This window comes from Haliotis rubra, unplaced genomic scaffold (assembly GCF_003918875.1).
Source record: "Haliotis rubra isolate DU_JTF1 unplaced genomic scaffold, ASM391887v1 Scf1049, whole genome shotgun sequence".
Classification (NCBI taxonomy): domain Eukaryota; kingdom Metazoa; phylum Mollusca; class Gastropoda; order Lepetellida; family Haliotidae; genus Haliotis; species Haliotis rubra.
The window spans coordinates 82,681-100,114 of NW_025764947.1; the positions used below are offsets into that span (position 1 = coordinate 82,681).

At 45.2% G+C, this 17,434-nt stretch overlaps 1 protein-coding gene across 1 annotated transcript in view; it reads left to right on the forward strand.

The window, feature by feature from the left end:
• The window catches only part of LOC124275543 (putative ferric-chelate reductase 1), a 54,610-nt gene extending 50,032 nt beyond the window's left edge, over nucleotides 1-4,578 (forward strand). Inside the window, exons 15-16 of the mRNA XM_046711125.1 lie at nucleotides 2,733-2,818; nucleotides 3,584-4,578. The gene's annotated coding sequence lies outside the window, so the exon portion shown is untranslated. The remainder of the gene's footprint in view (nucleotides 1-2,732; nucleotides 2,819-3,583) is intronic.
• Nucleotides 4,579-17,434: the final 12,856 nt, after the last annotated feature.

Consider the following 17,434-nt stretch of genomic DNA (forward strand, 5'->3'; position numbering starts at 1 on the left):
ACATATCGTCAAGCCTCGGACATTTGTTACTTTATCAACTCGTGGTGATATATTTGATATCAAAATACACTCGGGTGAGATACTCTATATACCAAGCGGCTTAAATTATTACTCAGATCGTTACATTATCCCTAATTTGACTTAATATGCAATGGGCTTGTCTGTGGTTGCGTATTATGTGTATGTTTGTGACTGTGCGTGATTTTTCTTCTATTCTATTTAATTTGAAACTATACTGTTTATGAATTTCTGTTTACATGTAGTATAATATTGAAATAGTTAAAAATACTGAAACACTTACAATGTCTTATAGTAATTGGTTTTATTCTTCAATAAAGAAGTACACGGTAATGATGCATTGTGGAACTATGTTGAAAGTATTGAGACGCTGTTGTCATGAATATATCTAAAAGAAAGTCTTGAAGGTGGTTTAAGCAATTACTGATGTCTTCAGTGATAACAACATGTGAAGATACAATCTCACAAGCACAATTTAAGGCGAGCTATAAGTAAAATGCATTCAATAACAGAAAGGCAGTTAGTGCTGGTTAATGGTTCCAGCCACCAGCTGAGAGTGTGGGATACTGCCGAAAGCAGCTTTACCGCGGGATATGGTTACAGGGCTTAGAGGAAACAGTGGTTGGCGGCTGTGATGATATGGGTGATCTTGAGATCAGGTGTCATTGCTTTTAGTTGGCTTCCGCATTGATACAATTGTTGGGGCAAAGATAATGCTCCCCGAGTTAGTGGAAACTGCGACACAGGGAAATCGTAGCCGCAAACTATGCCACAATCCCCTGTTTAAAGATAACCGGATTCTTGACTCGGGGACAGACATATTCTCAACATATTCTTAACTGCCATACACTGTGTTTGTAATTTAACTGGTTCTCGCTCTCATGTTTACAGAGCCCAGAGTGTTTTACATTTACGCCAGAACAAGCTAAAGTTTATTTTCGTCATACCTTTTTAATTAGGCTGATTATATTTATGGTTGTATAGTAACATGAATGCACCAACATACTCTGTCACCTAGTCACAAAACAGTAAAAAAGAATTTATTAATTTTTTTTTTATAACTGTCCAAACATTTGAGTGCTGTTTCTCGAAATGTGCCTGTGTGGTTATAAGTGGTTCTGGCTCTAACCCCTCGATATATATATATTGCATAGATTAATAAAAACAAAATGCCGTTTTCTCCAACATGTTTCGTTCTTTACTCTTTTTCCCTGAAGAGTAAAGAACGAAACATGTTGGAGAAAACGGCATTCTGTTTCTATTTATCTATGCAATATTTATGACTGAACACCTGTACTACTTTTGACATTTTGTGCGTACAATATATAAGAAGAAGTTTCTGAAATAATCACACGACACGGATAAAATAGTTTAAATAAGGCAGTGAAAGTCGGTAAAATAAATGTGTACATAGTGAACTCAAAAACAGCTAATCCAACGGTTTCCGAACTCCGTGCACTGCATGCGCCATATTATGGCGTCATACGATTGTTAGCGATACAGCATATCGGCGGAGAGTTTGACGGTTACCGTGGCAGCGGGTAATATTTTGTCCAGTTGTCACCCACCTGGGAGGGGTGACACCACTCTCCTACCCAGAGTTCCATGTGGCAAGCCTACATAGTATCTCAGCCACAGGCCAGAAAAATGTGACGATTCGTCACATATTGCACCGTCCATTCAATATAATTTACATATTTCTCAACTCTTATTTTTGACGAGTCTACACATCTAATTAAACATCTTTGATAGAATGGTTTAGTTTCATTGAGAAAATATCCTAAAACATGTAACACTATTTCGATTTGCGTAGCGATGCTTTGTTTACATAGGTTGTACGGCTCCACGTGCTGTCATCGAAGCTGATGGAGAGCAAACGATGCAGCCAGTTTGATATCGAAATATATACTGTCATACCTTACTGTCGCAGTTGTGGAAGAATATATACAATGTATGTAACAATGTAAAACATTATGAAGAGAGCGCCGAAAAGCTTTCGTGAGTCCAGTCTCTTCTTATTGTGAATATGAGAACAAGAGAAAAGTCCGGGCACGGCAAATTAGCCTGTGGCAGTGATGTTATGTTAAGTCATCGCTGTGCCGGAGTGTGGGGTCACACGGAAACTTGTTAAAGCGTCATTGACCAATGAAATTAAAGTATTTTACATGAAGATAAGATAAGTCCTACAGTCGGTAGTTTTATCTTAGTTTAAAGTAAGATAAAACGTAAACTTCCCACAGTTCCCGTGACTGATCAGATCTATATTATTCAAAGTCTATTATGTTTTGTTTATTATCACATGAATCACGTAAATTTTGACTTCCCGCAGTTCGTATGACCGCTCAGAGAAAATGTTACCCCAAGTGTTTATAGTTTGTTTGTTTACAAGACCGTATAAGACAGGACTTGAACTTCCCGCAGATCGTGGGACTGCTTCGAACTATACGACATTGCAGGTACCACACATTTCACGAGGAACCTGCACTGACACTGGAAGCACGTCACACACAGGAATGTTCCAAGATAATGTCACCCACAATGTTAATGTTTTGTTTCTTGTTGCTGTATTCAATGTTTATTAGATATAACTATACATACAGGCCTGTCACACGAAAATAACATAAGCAGCAAACTGTAATAGACTCGCACCACCTAATATTTATTCCCAGTTTCATTTAAATCACTGTTAATAATTAAACGTTTTCGGTGTCCAGATGCCACACAGCTTGACGTGATTCCAATGCAGAATAATGTCAACTCAGACCCTTCTGACAAGCCCTTGGACGCACCACAGGCTCATGTAAGGAAGTGTAAACCTACTTACTTCACTTTGTTTCAACAAGTATACATGCCTAACCTGTTATCTAAACTACCACCGTACCAATCTCAAACTGGACTAAATTGTAATGTGCAATCTTACAAATTATTTTTCTGAATACAAATTGAGTGGAAGAGATGAAACACTCAAACAGTTAATGAGTTGGCAGGCAAGACAGACAGTCAAAGTCGGTCTGAATCTGTGCATCTGAGCTCTCAAGGTTATCGCCATTATATCTGGCGGTGTGAACCTGGCGTGGGTACAAAGCCTGACAATGACCATAAACGTGGCATATGACCAATGAGTATTTCTCCTGCGATCCTAATAGAGTTTGTTGACTGAGTGTGAGGGTATTTGACCCGTGAGTCTTTTGGTATTCTACAAGTGCGTAGAGTTTGACGTGTAAAGCGAGCCTAACCAAACGATCCCGTTAATCGCCGCTTACGACAAGCACGGGTTACTGAAGACCAATTCAAACCCAGATCTTCACGGGTATGTGAATGGTACTATTTGACGTGTGCGTGTAAAGATGCTTGACATGCGGGTGGAATGGTGCTTGAAACGTCAGAATGGTATATTTGACGTGTGGGTGTGAAGGTGCTCAAGACGCGTGAAAATAGTGCTTTTTAAAAGTGAATTGAGAGTATTTGTCTGTGAATGTGATAGTATTCTTCATAGAAGTGGTGTGGTATTCGAAATATGAGTATGGTGGAACTGCACGGCTATTGCCTTTGTTCATTGTTTCAGTACGTGACCTTGAAGCACCTGCTACTGGGGCTACACGTGTTTGTTGTGACAGGCTTCACGGCAACAGTCATCATAGTGCTGGTCGCTGTCTGAGACATCCATGGCAGATGTCGTCATCGTTTGTCAAGTCATCTAATCAAACACAAACATATCTTATACATATGCACGTTGTGACCATTATCGGACGTGGGAAAGGTCATTTCAATGATGGGAAACATTTGACAAATATATCACATACATGTCATTGCAATGATGGGATATGGTAAACACTGGACAGACATTTTGTCAGTAGAATGATGATAGGATTAGATACAGGAAATGGAAAACGATGCTATTGACTTCTGAAAATCGCAATGCATTGAACTGATTGCCATTGAATTTGGCAGAACATACAGGTGTCATTTATATGACTAGAGTAGATGCCACTGACCACAATGGCGTCTGCATGTTCCTCAGGTAGTATTTTGGACTATCTAAATGCATAGTTACGTGTACCATTTTAACTTACTTTTGTCCACTTCACACAAATGCCGAAATTTGATGTTCAGAATTGCAGCCCTTGTCTATATCAGGATCTGCTGCTCCTCGGTTCCAGGTGTCCACCTGATGAAATGATCTTGGGGTTCTTCTACCCTTTTCCACACTTATGGGTGTCATGACGGGTGGATGGCCAGTGTGAACAGGTTGTATGGCGACCTGGGGACACCAATGCAAAGTGCACTGGTTGCACCTCGTTGTGTGGGTGTTTTGGTGATGGTGGTGTAGATGTGCTGTTGGTGTTGTAGATGTGGTGATGGTGTTGTAGATGTGGTGATGGTGTTGTAGATATGGTTGTATTGTTCTAGATAACATGCCACAGCATGATGATTTGGGGTTTCACACAAGGGGTGTGAAATAAAAATGATATTGTGAATCTGAAATAATTTGACCTAATTTGTATTACTGTCAGTGTCTTAATATGTATTGAACAAGATTAAAATCCAAACAAAGTGTAACCATTGTATGTATTTCACTCTTTCAACCAGCACTAGTGTACTGGTGGCTTCACATCCAAGGGCGGAAGTGGTCACATTGCTGGGTGTGGTCACAGTGCTGGGTCCGGCAGGACGATGGTATTCAATCTGTCATAGGACAGTGAGTGAGTGAGTTAATATTTAACGTCACATCGGCAATATCTCAGCCATATCGTGACGACATAGGACAGTGAAAACATGTTGTAACAATTCACCGATACATGTACCTATGTGATCCATACTAAGGTACAGATGATCCTCATCAGCATTTGACATCTCAATCACCGTAAATAGAATGGAACTGATAGAATTACCCCCAGTTATGGCACAGCCAGAAGAAGCAGATCATAGCAAATAAAGTAAACAGTCGCTAACCACGGCTTGTATATGACAGTCAGTGCCAACAGCACAAGAGTTTTCAAGACAAGAAATAATATGACTGAAGAAGAAGAAGACGTTTATTGTATGTTAGGGCTCCGGCCCACATACAGAGTATACAATATATACAGTACCTCACACAGACAGATGTTACATGGGGTATTACATCAATTTGGATATACAATATTTTTCAATGTTTTAAACATAATGACAGGTGTAAATATTGGTATCATATGATTTCTAGAAGTCAAAAAAGAAAAGAATGCAATTTTGGTGGTGTACTTAAGTACTTTTTTGGTATATACAGAATTCTCAGGTTATTAAGGGTAGGACATATAGAGACAAAATGGATTTCATTCTCTATACCTCTTTTACATAACATACAAATCCTTTCATTTTTATCAATCCCTATTTTTTACCTTCATTGATCATTAATCCTGACAAACCAAATCTGAATCTAACAACTCTCTGGAGAGTCCTATGACCATATAGTTTCACCAAGAAGGTCCTTACTCCGAAGGCATCATCTTCCAGAATAAAGCATGGCATATGATCGTCATCTTGGGGTAAGGGGCACGCATCAGGAAATCCTATGCTCCCGTCTTCAAGACAGTCTTTGAGCTCGCACTCGTTGAAGATCTGAGCATCAGACATACTTCCGTAACCACGGACGTCCACCCACAGGAACTTGTAATTTCCATCCACAAGGGCCATGAGGACCACAGAGAAGAAGCCCTTGTAGTTGTGGTACAATGTGCCGTTCTCGGCAGGTTTCCTAATGGCCTGAGGAATATTCCACCTGTTTTTGAAGATGGGTGCCCATTCTTCTGGAGTGGTAGGGCAGGTGATAACCTCATCCTTGTATTCCTCCACAATGACCTTACATACTTCTGGGATGATTAGGTTGAGTGTGTTCCTTGCCACGTGGAAACTGTACATGATGCTGGGGTACCTATCTCCTGAAGCGATGAACCTCAATGGTGATGGCTAGCTTGATGTAGCGCCTTTCTCGTACATGTATATATACTACTCAAAACAAGTTAAGGGTCACAACTTTTAATGGCCATAACTACAAATATAAATAACAGTGAAAGGTAGCGATCATATAACAACTCGAGCCAACATTTCGTGATAACAACAACGGGAGACAAAAACAGCAGGAATGCCAGTTATTGCTGATCAATAAGGTCAAAGTGACCTACTGTCAGAAGTGAAAATCCAAACGCCAGCATTGGACTAATAACGGATGTAACAACCTCGACCAGTAAGACACGCAGTACACCTCTGTCTCATACTGTTCACCAGACGTTTGAAGAAGGCTTGGGGTATTGCCTGCCATTCTGCAATGAGATACTGGGCCAGTTCTGCACGGTTGTTTGGAGGGGCGTTGTTGTTACGAAGCCGACGTCTCAACCCGTCCCAAGCACGCTCCATAGGGGCTAAATCTGCTGAATATGCAGGGCATTCCATGTGCTGAACATCATTCTGTCGAAGGAAGTCCGTCACAACACGGGCACGGTGTGGTCGGGCATTGCCACCTTCGAATATGGATCCGACGCCGATACGTCGTAAACATGGCAAAACAAGGGGTCTGATAATCTCCAGTAGATAGCAATTTCCGGTCAGGTTACCATTAATGATAAAAAGAGAGGTGTCCTTTGATGAAAGGAAAAAGCAACCCAAACCGTGATGCCGCCGCCTCCAAAATCTAATGGCAAACGTTGGTTGACGTTAACGTCAGCAAACCTCCCTCCTGGACGCCGATACACACGAGTTCTACCATAATTGAACTGTTGAGTAAACCTAGAATCGTCGGAGAAAAGAGCTGATGCCCACTAAGCACTTTGCAAACAACCATGGCGTCTATACCAGTCATGTATTGCCGTCGTGTGTCGCTAAAGGAGTGGTGGTCGTACTGCTGATCGCCGTGCCCGAAGTACATTTGTCAGGTATCGGTCTTTTCTATAGGAGTTGTTGATAAGGCCTGCCAGAACGTGGTCGATTATTCAGCGTTCCCCGTGACACGAGACCGTTACCATAACCTTCCAATGGCACTCTTCACTCACATTTAGTCTCTGAGCCAAACTGCGTTGAGGTTCACAATCCTGAAGCCAAGCAAGAGCTCTTCCTCTGTCTGTCTCGCCCAGTTGACGTCTTGCCATTGTTGAATTTCAAGTGACAATAGCAATGCGACAATTGCAAGTTTTATATTTTATAAAATAAGCATGCACAGCACTAATCACACGAAGAACATGTGCAAATGCTGTTCATGATGAAACATCTTCCACAAGCACAGTGGTGGTGCTTTTGTGAAGCACTCTGTGTTTCAGTTTGTTCATTTTTTTAAAACCCTACCACATGATGACTGTTGGCAAACCTGTTATCTGCAGCCTTTATGCAGCTTCTGCAATGGTTTTGAATAAACTGCCATACACGGAATGTAAAATTTCATTCATGTATAATGCAACCAGCCACATCAGTAACATTACATGATGATATCGCAAGACCCTTAACTTGTTTTGAGTAGTATATATTCTGCTTCTGTATTCTTGACCCCACTCCCTGCTCTAACTCATCAAACATAGCAGCTTCCATCCTAAAGTAGTTGATGAAAACTGCGGGTCCTCAATTCTGAGCTCCTCCATCAGTCTGGCCTAATGTCCAAACAGCTTCCTTCCCCTGGCCTCCTCCACATCTCTTTCAATGAGGTCTTGCTGGAGGACAGCAATCTGAAGCAACGCAACATGGTCCCGGGGGTCCATGGCCTATATTGGCTGGGCAGAGACTGATGAATAGTCAACATGTTTTATACCCCATCATGGAACATTCCGGCAGCATGCAAACCAACCGGACTCGTATGGCAGTCGAAATGCATTCTAAATATTCTGAGTATTTTAAAGGCATTCTAAATATTCCTACTATATTCGAGATCTATTAGACTCTAAATGTACATGAATCAGGTTCGAAGTGCATTCTAAGTATAGCAACAGAATTCTTACAAAGCTTGAAATGTATATTTTGACATTCTCTCCCGAATTCGGTTCTGGCTGATTGTCCTTGATTCCTGTCAATTCGAAATAAGCGTGAAGGAGCCTTTAACAATCGCATCTTTAGAATCCCCACACTTCTAAACCGTAAATGAGTGAGAGGGTGAGTTTAGTTTTATGCCGCACTCAGCAATATTCCAGGTATATGGTGGCGGTCAGTAAATAATCGAGTCTGGAAAGACAATCCAGTGATCAATAGCATGAGCATCGATCTGCACAATTGGGAACCGATGACATGTGTCAACCAAGTTAGCGAGCCTGACCACCTTATCCCGTTAGTCGCCTCTTACGACAAGCATGGGTTACTGAAGATCAATATTCTAACCTGGACCTTCACAGGTTCTGAACCGTAAAGTAAAATTGGTTGTATTTTAGAATCGAACAGTTTAAACACGAAGACGTCATCAATATCCCCCGCAACGGCAAAGTACTCTTTATGAATATGTCTACTAGTTATGATTATGCCAAATGTTTTGGAGTATATACAGCAAAGTGGAAGGAGAGTATTGAAAGGTTTTTAAGATCTGCTGCAGAAAGGAGCACGACCACCAAATTCAGTTGAAGCCTAACTTGTTGCAATGGAAATGAAACAAAATGATATCCTCAGAGTCACAGCCTAAGTCACGTTTCCATGAAACCACAAAAAATAAATTTGTAATTTTGTATCTGGGTCTAACAATCAAATGGCATATCTAGGTATCATGCTTGATATGTGTACCAAGTTTGATGAAGCTAGCATGTATAGTTTAGGAGATCTGCTCAGGACAAGCTGACATCCTTAAAGCCACAGCCTAAGTCACGTTTCCATGGAAACCGCAAAAAATAAAATTCATACCTGGTTCTAACTCCCAAAAGGCACATCTAGGGATCATGCTTGATATGTGTACCAAGTTTGATGAAGCTAGCATGTATAGTTTAGGAGATCTGCTCAGGACAAGCTGACATCCTCATAGTCACAGCCTAAGTCACATTTCCATGGAAACATCAAAATATAGAATTCATATCTGGGTGTAACCACCAAAAGGCACATTTGGGTGAAGTTTAGAACTAAATATTTGAATCAAAGCTTTTTTACCACGTACAGACAGATCTAATGTAGATTTCTTGAAGCTGTGAGAAAATACCAAACCAAGATATGAGTAGGAATTAATAACATTGACAGGCTTTGCTTGAAAACTCATGCATAGATGTCGGTCCACCTCTCCTAAATACTGCAATTTTAGTTTGTTACAAATTTATTAAAATCTAAATATTTTAGATATTTAAATACTTACCTTACCATAGGTCTTATGCATATTACCTCAAGCTCCGCTTAAAGAGATCAGACAGTCGTTGATTCGCCATTCTATAGAACGGCCACCTCGTGTATCGACGAGTGTACAGGCAACGGAAGTGACGTGATCTCCCCTCCCGCGCAAGCGCGGTCCATCCAAAATCACTTTTACTGACCAGGTCCGAAGAGCCCAGAGAGGGGAGGAGCATCCAGCGTTGGGAGGGAGTTACCGCCCTATGGTAAGGTAAGTATTTAAATATCTAAAATATTTAGATTTTAATAAATTCTTAACTTACCTTACCATAGGTCTTATGCATATGGATTCGACAGTAGGGGGCGGTGTCGGGCTCCAGAGGACCGCCCCACCTAAAACCCACATGCCAAGGGAAAACCAGAAGAAACTACTGAATCGCCAGACTGTCGCAGGAGGCCTGGAACAGGAGACAGATAGTAACTAAAGGCAACCCTAAGGAAAACAAATACACCCAGAGTGTAAGTTAACCTGAAGACCAGAAGGTAAGAAGAAGTAGTTACCTAATGGGCGGTAGGATGGGTGAGTTGCTGAGCAACCACCAGTGGACCAAACGATTGAAGACCTTCCACGTCCTCGACGGCCAAATCCATGAGGTAATGACTAGCGAAGACAGTAGAGGACTTCCAAAACAACCCTCCATGATGGCTGGAGCGGTGCAGTTTCTGTGGAGAGCCATGGTGGATGCCAGAGCCCTAATCTCATGCGGATTAGTGGCTGTAGGATGAGGCAGATCTTGGCGATCGTGGCGGTCAGGATGGTAGTAATGGAGCCAGAGCGCAAGCGTATTCTTATTAACTTCACCTTTGGCCACAGAAGACAGCGGGATGAACAGTCTCTTACGAGACTGCCTCCTGGAAGATGACTTGGCAATATAAATCTTAAGTGCCCTCACGGGACAAAGCAGCTGTTCCTCAGCGTCGTGAGGTCCTAGAATGGAAGACAAAGGAGGGATGGAGAAGATCCTATCCGGTTGTCCCGGCAGCTGGTTCTTGGCCACGAAATCCCAAAGCAGTCCGAGATGAACAAGACCATGCCGTGACTGCTCAAAACGCACCCTGGTGACATCCAATGCGTGGATCTCACTAACCCTAGCTGCTGTGGCCAGGGCCAAGAGAAAGGCTGTCTTCCTGGAGAGGTTCTCAAAAGAAGCCGTGTCCAAGGGCTCATAAGGGGGACCTCTCAGATGACGAAGAACGACGTTTAGGTCCCAAGCCGGAGGACGGAGCTTTGCCCTCTGGTCCTCCAGCTTAAACGCTTTGAGGACGGCGATGAGTTCTGGCACCTTGGAAATCTTTTTGTCGCAGACTTGACCGCCAGAACGGAGTTAAGAGCCGATAAATAAGTTCCTATAGTGTTGCCCTTGAGGACCGGGACTTCCGAAGAAAGAGAAGGAACTCTGCTATAAACTGAGGAGAAGCCTTCAACGGGTCCTTGGACTTCTGTGCACAAAACTTCTCAAAAGAAACCCACTTATCATCATAGAGTGATCTTGTGGAGACTCGATGAGCATGAGCAATAACCTTGGCGACACCCGTGGAGAAGCCCTTGGCCTTCAGCGCCTTTTGCAGATGATCCAACCGCACAGATGAAACCGAGTCGGATCGGGATGCCACTGTCGACTGTGGGGATGCCTGAGCAGGTGAGGCCAGTCTGGTAACTGTTGCGGACTTCTTTCGGCGAGACGGCGCAGATCTGGGAACCAGGTTCTGGCTGGCCACCAAAGCGCGCGACCAAAGCAGACGAATCGTCTCTGTCCGCTTGACCTTTGCTATTACCGCTGGCAACAGAACTGGTGGTGGAAAGGCGTACACGTCCAGACCCTCCCACGACAAGGACATGGCGTCGACCGCCCATGCCGCTGGATCTGGAATCGGAGACACGTACAACGGCAGCTGTGTGTTGAAGCGAGTCGCAAACAGGTCGATCAGAGGGCGGCCCTGACTGTGACAAAGAAGTTTGAACGCTTCTGGATGTAGCATCCACTCTGTTGGAGACGGTTTGCCCGGCCTTGAGAGCGTCTGCCAAAAGCGTTCTTGCACCCTGGGATGTGTCGGGCTCTGGCGCTGATGCCATTGTCGTCCAGGAGACTGGCCAGCTGGAACGTCTGCCCCAACAACTGTTTGGACCTGGTCGTTCCCTGATTGTGAATCAACCACACCACCGTGGAATTGTCCGGACGCTATCAGGAGCCTGGTGTTCGCAACAGAGGCACCCAGTGTCGAACCGCTAAAATGACTGCTTGCAGCTCCAAGTTGTTGATGTGCCATCCTAGCTCGGTGCCTGACCACAGCCCCCGAGGTGGTCTGGTCGTTGAGGTGAGCACCCCAACCTTGAAGAGACGCATCTACTTAACAGTTCGTGATCGTGAACAAACTCTGTCAAAGGAGACTCCTGCGCGCAGACGTTCGACTCGACAGTCCACCAACGGAGGTAAGCGTGGAGATGCAGGGGCAAAAGGAACCTCAACTGAAGGTCAGTCCGCCTGGATGTAAGGCAACAGGAAGCTGTAGCGGGCGAAGCATCAAAGCGACCTCTGGCGTCAAGTCCTGGGCTGAGGTGAGGAGACCTAAGAGGGACTGCCACTCCCTGAGCACGAAGCGGCTGGGATAGACCTCGGTTGGCTTAAACTGACAATCTTTCTCCAGCGATCTAGCGGAATCCTGACAAGGTCGCAATGTGTCAGGAAGAGGCCTCCTATAAACGTCAGTTCCTGGGACGGCTCCAGGTGGGATTTGTCTATGTTGATAATCCATCCCAGTTGCTGCAAGAGATGAATGGCAAAGTGCATCTGTTTGCGAAGCAACTGAGGGTCGAGGTGGTTCATGAGACAGTCGTCTATATAAGGGTCGAAGTCGATGCCCCTGAGATGGAGGAACCGGGTGATCGGCGAGGTAATCCGAGTAAAAAGCCACGGGGCCGTGGAAATTCCAAATGGAAGCACTTTCCACTGGTAGTGGGACCCGTTGAAAAAGAACCTCAGGTACTTTCTGTGACGGTGGTAAATGGGCACATGCAGGTAGGCATCCTGAAGGTCGAGGCTGGCCAACCAGACCCTGAAGCAAGCTTGGCTCAGTAGCTGTTCCAGGGACACCATGCGGAAGTGAGGCGGTTCGAAGATAAAGGTGGTTGAAAACTGCCATGTTGTGAATCATCGCGTAGTTCCCTGAGTCCTTCTTGGGAACCAGGAAGATTGGTGAGTAGAACCCCGGGGACTGTCGGGGGTCTAGCACTGTCTCTATAGCTTGTTTGCGTAACAGAGTGTGGATGCTGTCTGCTAGCAGTAACTGTTGGTCTGGAGCATACACACGTGACTGGGGCGTTGAAGTCAGAGGCGGCGACACGGCGATTGGCAGCTTGTAACCGGTCCTGAGAATGTTGGTGATAAACGGGTCTTCCAGGATTGTCCAATTGGGCCAGAAGATCCCCAGTCTCCCGCCTACTGGAGTAGGACGAACCGCACGCGACTGGGGCGGAGGTCCCAGTCGTGTTAGTCGCAACTTCAGCGACCCGAAGTAAGGGCGCCTCCCCCTACCCCTGCCGTGCGTCGAAGGGGGGTCCCAATGACGATACTGCTGACGGCGCTGAAAAACAGGTTCGGATCTGCCACGGCCACGTCCTCTGCCAGAGGCTTCGCGGACGGAGTCTCTTCTCGGGACGTAACGGCGCTTCCCTCTACCCCTTGCAGATGATCTGCCACGAAAGGCCGAACTCAAAGCTTCGAACGTAGACAAAGAAACCTCCGTATTGGTAAGCTCTGCGTGTTCCTTATACACCTCCGGAATGCCGTCATTAAAGAGGAAACGAGACGCAAAAGGGGCTCTTAACAGTTTCCTTTTAAACTCTTCCTGCCAAGAACAGGGCTCCAGGAAACCCATCCGCCGAACAACCGTTGTCATGGCCAGAGCCGCCCGGAGGTGCGCCAGCAAATCATGCAACACCTTGCCCTGCCATTGAAACAGGGTGGTAAGATGTTCTAACCTTGACGTGTTGTCTTCCATCAGATCCCAAGCAGCAGCCGAAGTTGCCGAGGCCAACGCTGATACCGGCTTCAACATCCGCTTGAGTTCTGCATCAATGGCCAACATCTTGGAGTCCTGCACTCGGTAGGATGCCTGTGGGGAAGCCGATAAGCGCTTGAGGGACTCGTCATGAGCCGCGCCAAACTATGAATCTTGTAATCCCCTTTGCGTGACTTAGGAGCCTTTATCGTGGTATTGAGAGACAAAGTAGCAAAATCAGCGTCCAAAGAAGCCACAGCATCGGCCACCATCGGGTGAGGCGGGAGGAGTAACTCCGGAGAAGACCGAATAGCCTTCGGGTCGGCCGAACCTGAAGAGGGAGAAGGACAATCCGGCAGTCTGTCGGCAATCCAGTCGAACACAGCAGAGAGAGGGAGGTAGGTGCCCCCATCATCATCATCCTCTTGCAACATTTCCTCATTATAATCGGGAGAAAAATAGCGCTCCTCAGTGTCCTCCCAGGACACGGTAGGAGCAGTAAATCGTTGACCCGAAGCAGCAGGCTTCGGTGGGCGCACCGATGACAACTGAGAAGCAGCACTCAAAGTAACTGTCGGGAACGTGGGCGCCGCGGCGAGAGGCGAACAGGAGGTGACCTTGAACGGGACCGACGGTATAGCCTACCACGCATCGGTGACCGTGAGCGCCTCTCCCTATCCTTGGAACGTACGGGAGAGCGAGACCTTGAGTCAGACCGACGACGGCGAAGAGAAGTATCCGAACTAAGACGAGGACTCCTAGACCGATGATGCTGCCGAGGAGACCTGGAACGAGATCGTCGAGAACGATGGGAACGCTCGGCGTCCTGACGTCGGGAACGCTCTTCCATTAACTGACGTTGTAGGTTCTCCTCTCTAGACACTGTAGCCTTCCTGGGGATACGGTAGTCTGCCAAAGGCGTCGGAGCTGGCGCTGGCGCTGGCGCTGGCGTCGGTACAGGCGTCGGCGTCGGCATAGGCGTCGGCGTAGGCATCGACGTTGGTTGAAGCAACAAGTCAGCAACTGGAGAATCAAGTGCCACAGGCGTCGGCGCAGGGACAAAGCTAGGCAACGGCGCTGGAACGGTGCTAGCTTGGGCCCCGGCAGCTGCCGGCAAAAGGAGCGTCCGAAGCAACTTCTGAACCTCCGGATGCGACAAAGCGTCCGGGTGGGATAGGTCAACAAAGGCGTCAGACGAGCGCGTGGCTTCAGGCGTCAGCAAACGAGGCGCAGGGGTGGACGGCTGATCTATCACAGGAGAAGAGCGTCCGACCGGCATACGAGGGGGAGAAGACCGGGAGTCCACAGAAGAAACAGGGGAAGACATTTTCCTCTTCTGTTGTGACAAGCGTTTCTTCTTAGCGCTGAGGTAGGCCTTGAAATCTGCGACGGACAGCGGAGTACAAAAGTGACAGCGTTCGTCAATGGAACAGGCAACAGTCGCACAGTCTGGGCACCAGGGGTGTGGGTCCTTGGCAGACTTCTGCACCTTGCAGATGCAACAAAACTGCCGGGTCATGCACACCAAAAGCTGTAACACACAAATGTGAAACGTAAAAAACCTAGAAACAACCCCTGCAGACGAAAAAATGGAAGCACCCCTCCCACAAGAATGGGCACGCCCAAGTAAGTGGGACAGTCGTGTAAACAACCAAGATGGCTGCCCCCACACTGAGCCGAAAAAAGCGTGAAAAAACACACAAATTAGGCAAGAAAAAAGGAGGTACACAAAAACAAGCATGAAACAGAAGGTGGAAGAACCCTAGAGGTATCAAAACACCCAAACATGCCACGTGGAAAAAACTCGGAACGTGGGGACATACCCCAAGCCGAAGTGAAAAACATAAACACGAGGTAGCCAGGTAAGTGAAGTTACTTGTAAATTATGTTCTTCACCCACAGAGAAGAGACATAAGATAGAAAAACATACATACCAATAACTTTAATATCTGAAATCTATTAGTAAGTGTCTGAAAACTTAGCGAAACAAAAACGTCTGACAAGCAAGACGCTTGAAGTAAAAGTGATTTTGGATGGACCGCGCTTGCGGGGGAGGGGAGATCACGTCACTTCCGTTGCCTGTACACTCGTCGATACACGAGGTGGCCGTTCTATAGAATGGCGAATCAACGACTGTCTGATCTCTTTAAGCGGAGCTTGAGGTAATATGCATAAGACCTATGGTAAGGTAAGTTAAAAATTTTACCGATAGTAAATATAGTAACGAATGGAAACTATTAAAATTCTATTATTTTTTAATAATTATTACATCATCAGCAAAGAGAAGTACTACAAGTTCTGCTAAATTAGGGAGCATTTGTACACCATGTTTACCACAATTAAGAATTTCAAAGTACAATTCATCGATGAAAAAGGAAAACAGAACAGGACTAAGCATGCACCCCTGAAGCAGCCCATTAGGACAATCAAACAATCAAAATAGTCTGTGAGATCATATCCACAATGAACTCATCATTTAATATTTGCGTACATAGCGTTCAAGATAGAAGACATTTTACCCCCTCAGGCCAACTTCCATGATACATTGCCACAATTTAGAACGTTCAACAGAGTCAAATGCTTTTTTAATATCTACAAAGGCTACATATAGTTAAAAAAACACACAATGATAACCGTTTTTATTAAATGCATATCATTAGTTGAATAGTTCTTTCGGAAAGAAGCCTGGGATTCAGGTAGTTTGTTCCTCATATTTGATCAAAGTGAAAATCTATTATGAAGGACTTTTGTAAAAACCTTTCCCCAAATACTCATTAGTGACATACCCTGACATACTAAGATATTATTAAGGACTGGTGCTTTTCGTAATTTCAAGAGGTTAATATCTCACTATCACTTATGGCTGATACCAATAATCTCCTCAGACAACTGTAGCACTGCAACGATTTAAATGCCACAGTTTACAACAGTAGGAATAGCAGACCATCAACCCTTGCAAGTTTCACGACTGTGAGCAAATGGTGTTCATATGGGTTTCACACACGATGGAAAGGTGAACCAAGTGAAATGTGTGATAATCTAACAACTAGACTATCACCCTCGAGGATGTGACGGCGTGAAATCATCATAGTGAACAACATAACAGAGGAATCACATCAATAGAGATTGTTTTATTTGTTGTCAAATCCATCATGATATAGATACAATGTATATTACATGAATAACAAATGTCATTATTCTATTGTGGATTTCGCCATGTGAACAGACAGCAACTGTCAGAGCACTACTTAATACACCATCTGGCCTATACAACTTCACATTCTAAGCAACATATTTTTGTTTCATAAAATATGAGAACTGGTTTGAAAACAGAACAAATGTAAGGTTTTAATAGAATATGTATTCAGAGTAAATATAAACAAGTTCTTTCTGTGTTGTTCAGTGTTCACTGAAGCAACCTGTTCATTTTCCAATGTCTGTGATAACTTATACTAGCACTCATTCCAGCTCCCAGCCACAGAGACTGAAAGTACTACATTGGCTGGTAGAGGCACCACCCACCAAGGACAGGCAACATGTCCTCATGACATCCCATGTGAAACATGGAGGCACTACCAACAAAGGACAGGCAACATGTCCTCATGACATCCCCTGTGAAACATGGAGGCACCACCCACGAAGGACAGGCAGCATGTCATCATGACATCCCATGTGAAACATGGAGGCACCAACCACCAAGGACAGGCAACATGTCCTCATGACATCCTGTGTGAAACATGGAGGCACCGACCACCAAGGACAAACAACATGTCCTCATGACATCCTGTGTGAAACATGGAGGCACCGACCACCAAGGACAGGCAACATGTCCTCATGACATCCCGTGTGAAACATGGAGGCACCGACCACCAAGGACAGGCAACATGTCCTCATGACATCCCGTGTGAAACATGGAGGCACCGCCACCAAGGACAGGGAACATGTCCTCATGACATCCCGTGTGAAACATGGAGGCACCGACCACCAAGGACAGGCAGCATGTCCTCATGACATCCTTTGGGAAACATGGAGGCATGTCCTCATGAAACCCGTGTTAAACATGGCGGCACCACCCACCAAGGACAGGCAACATGTCCTCATGACATCC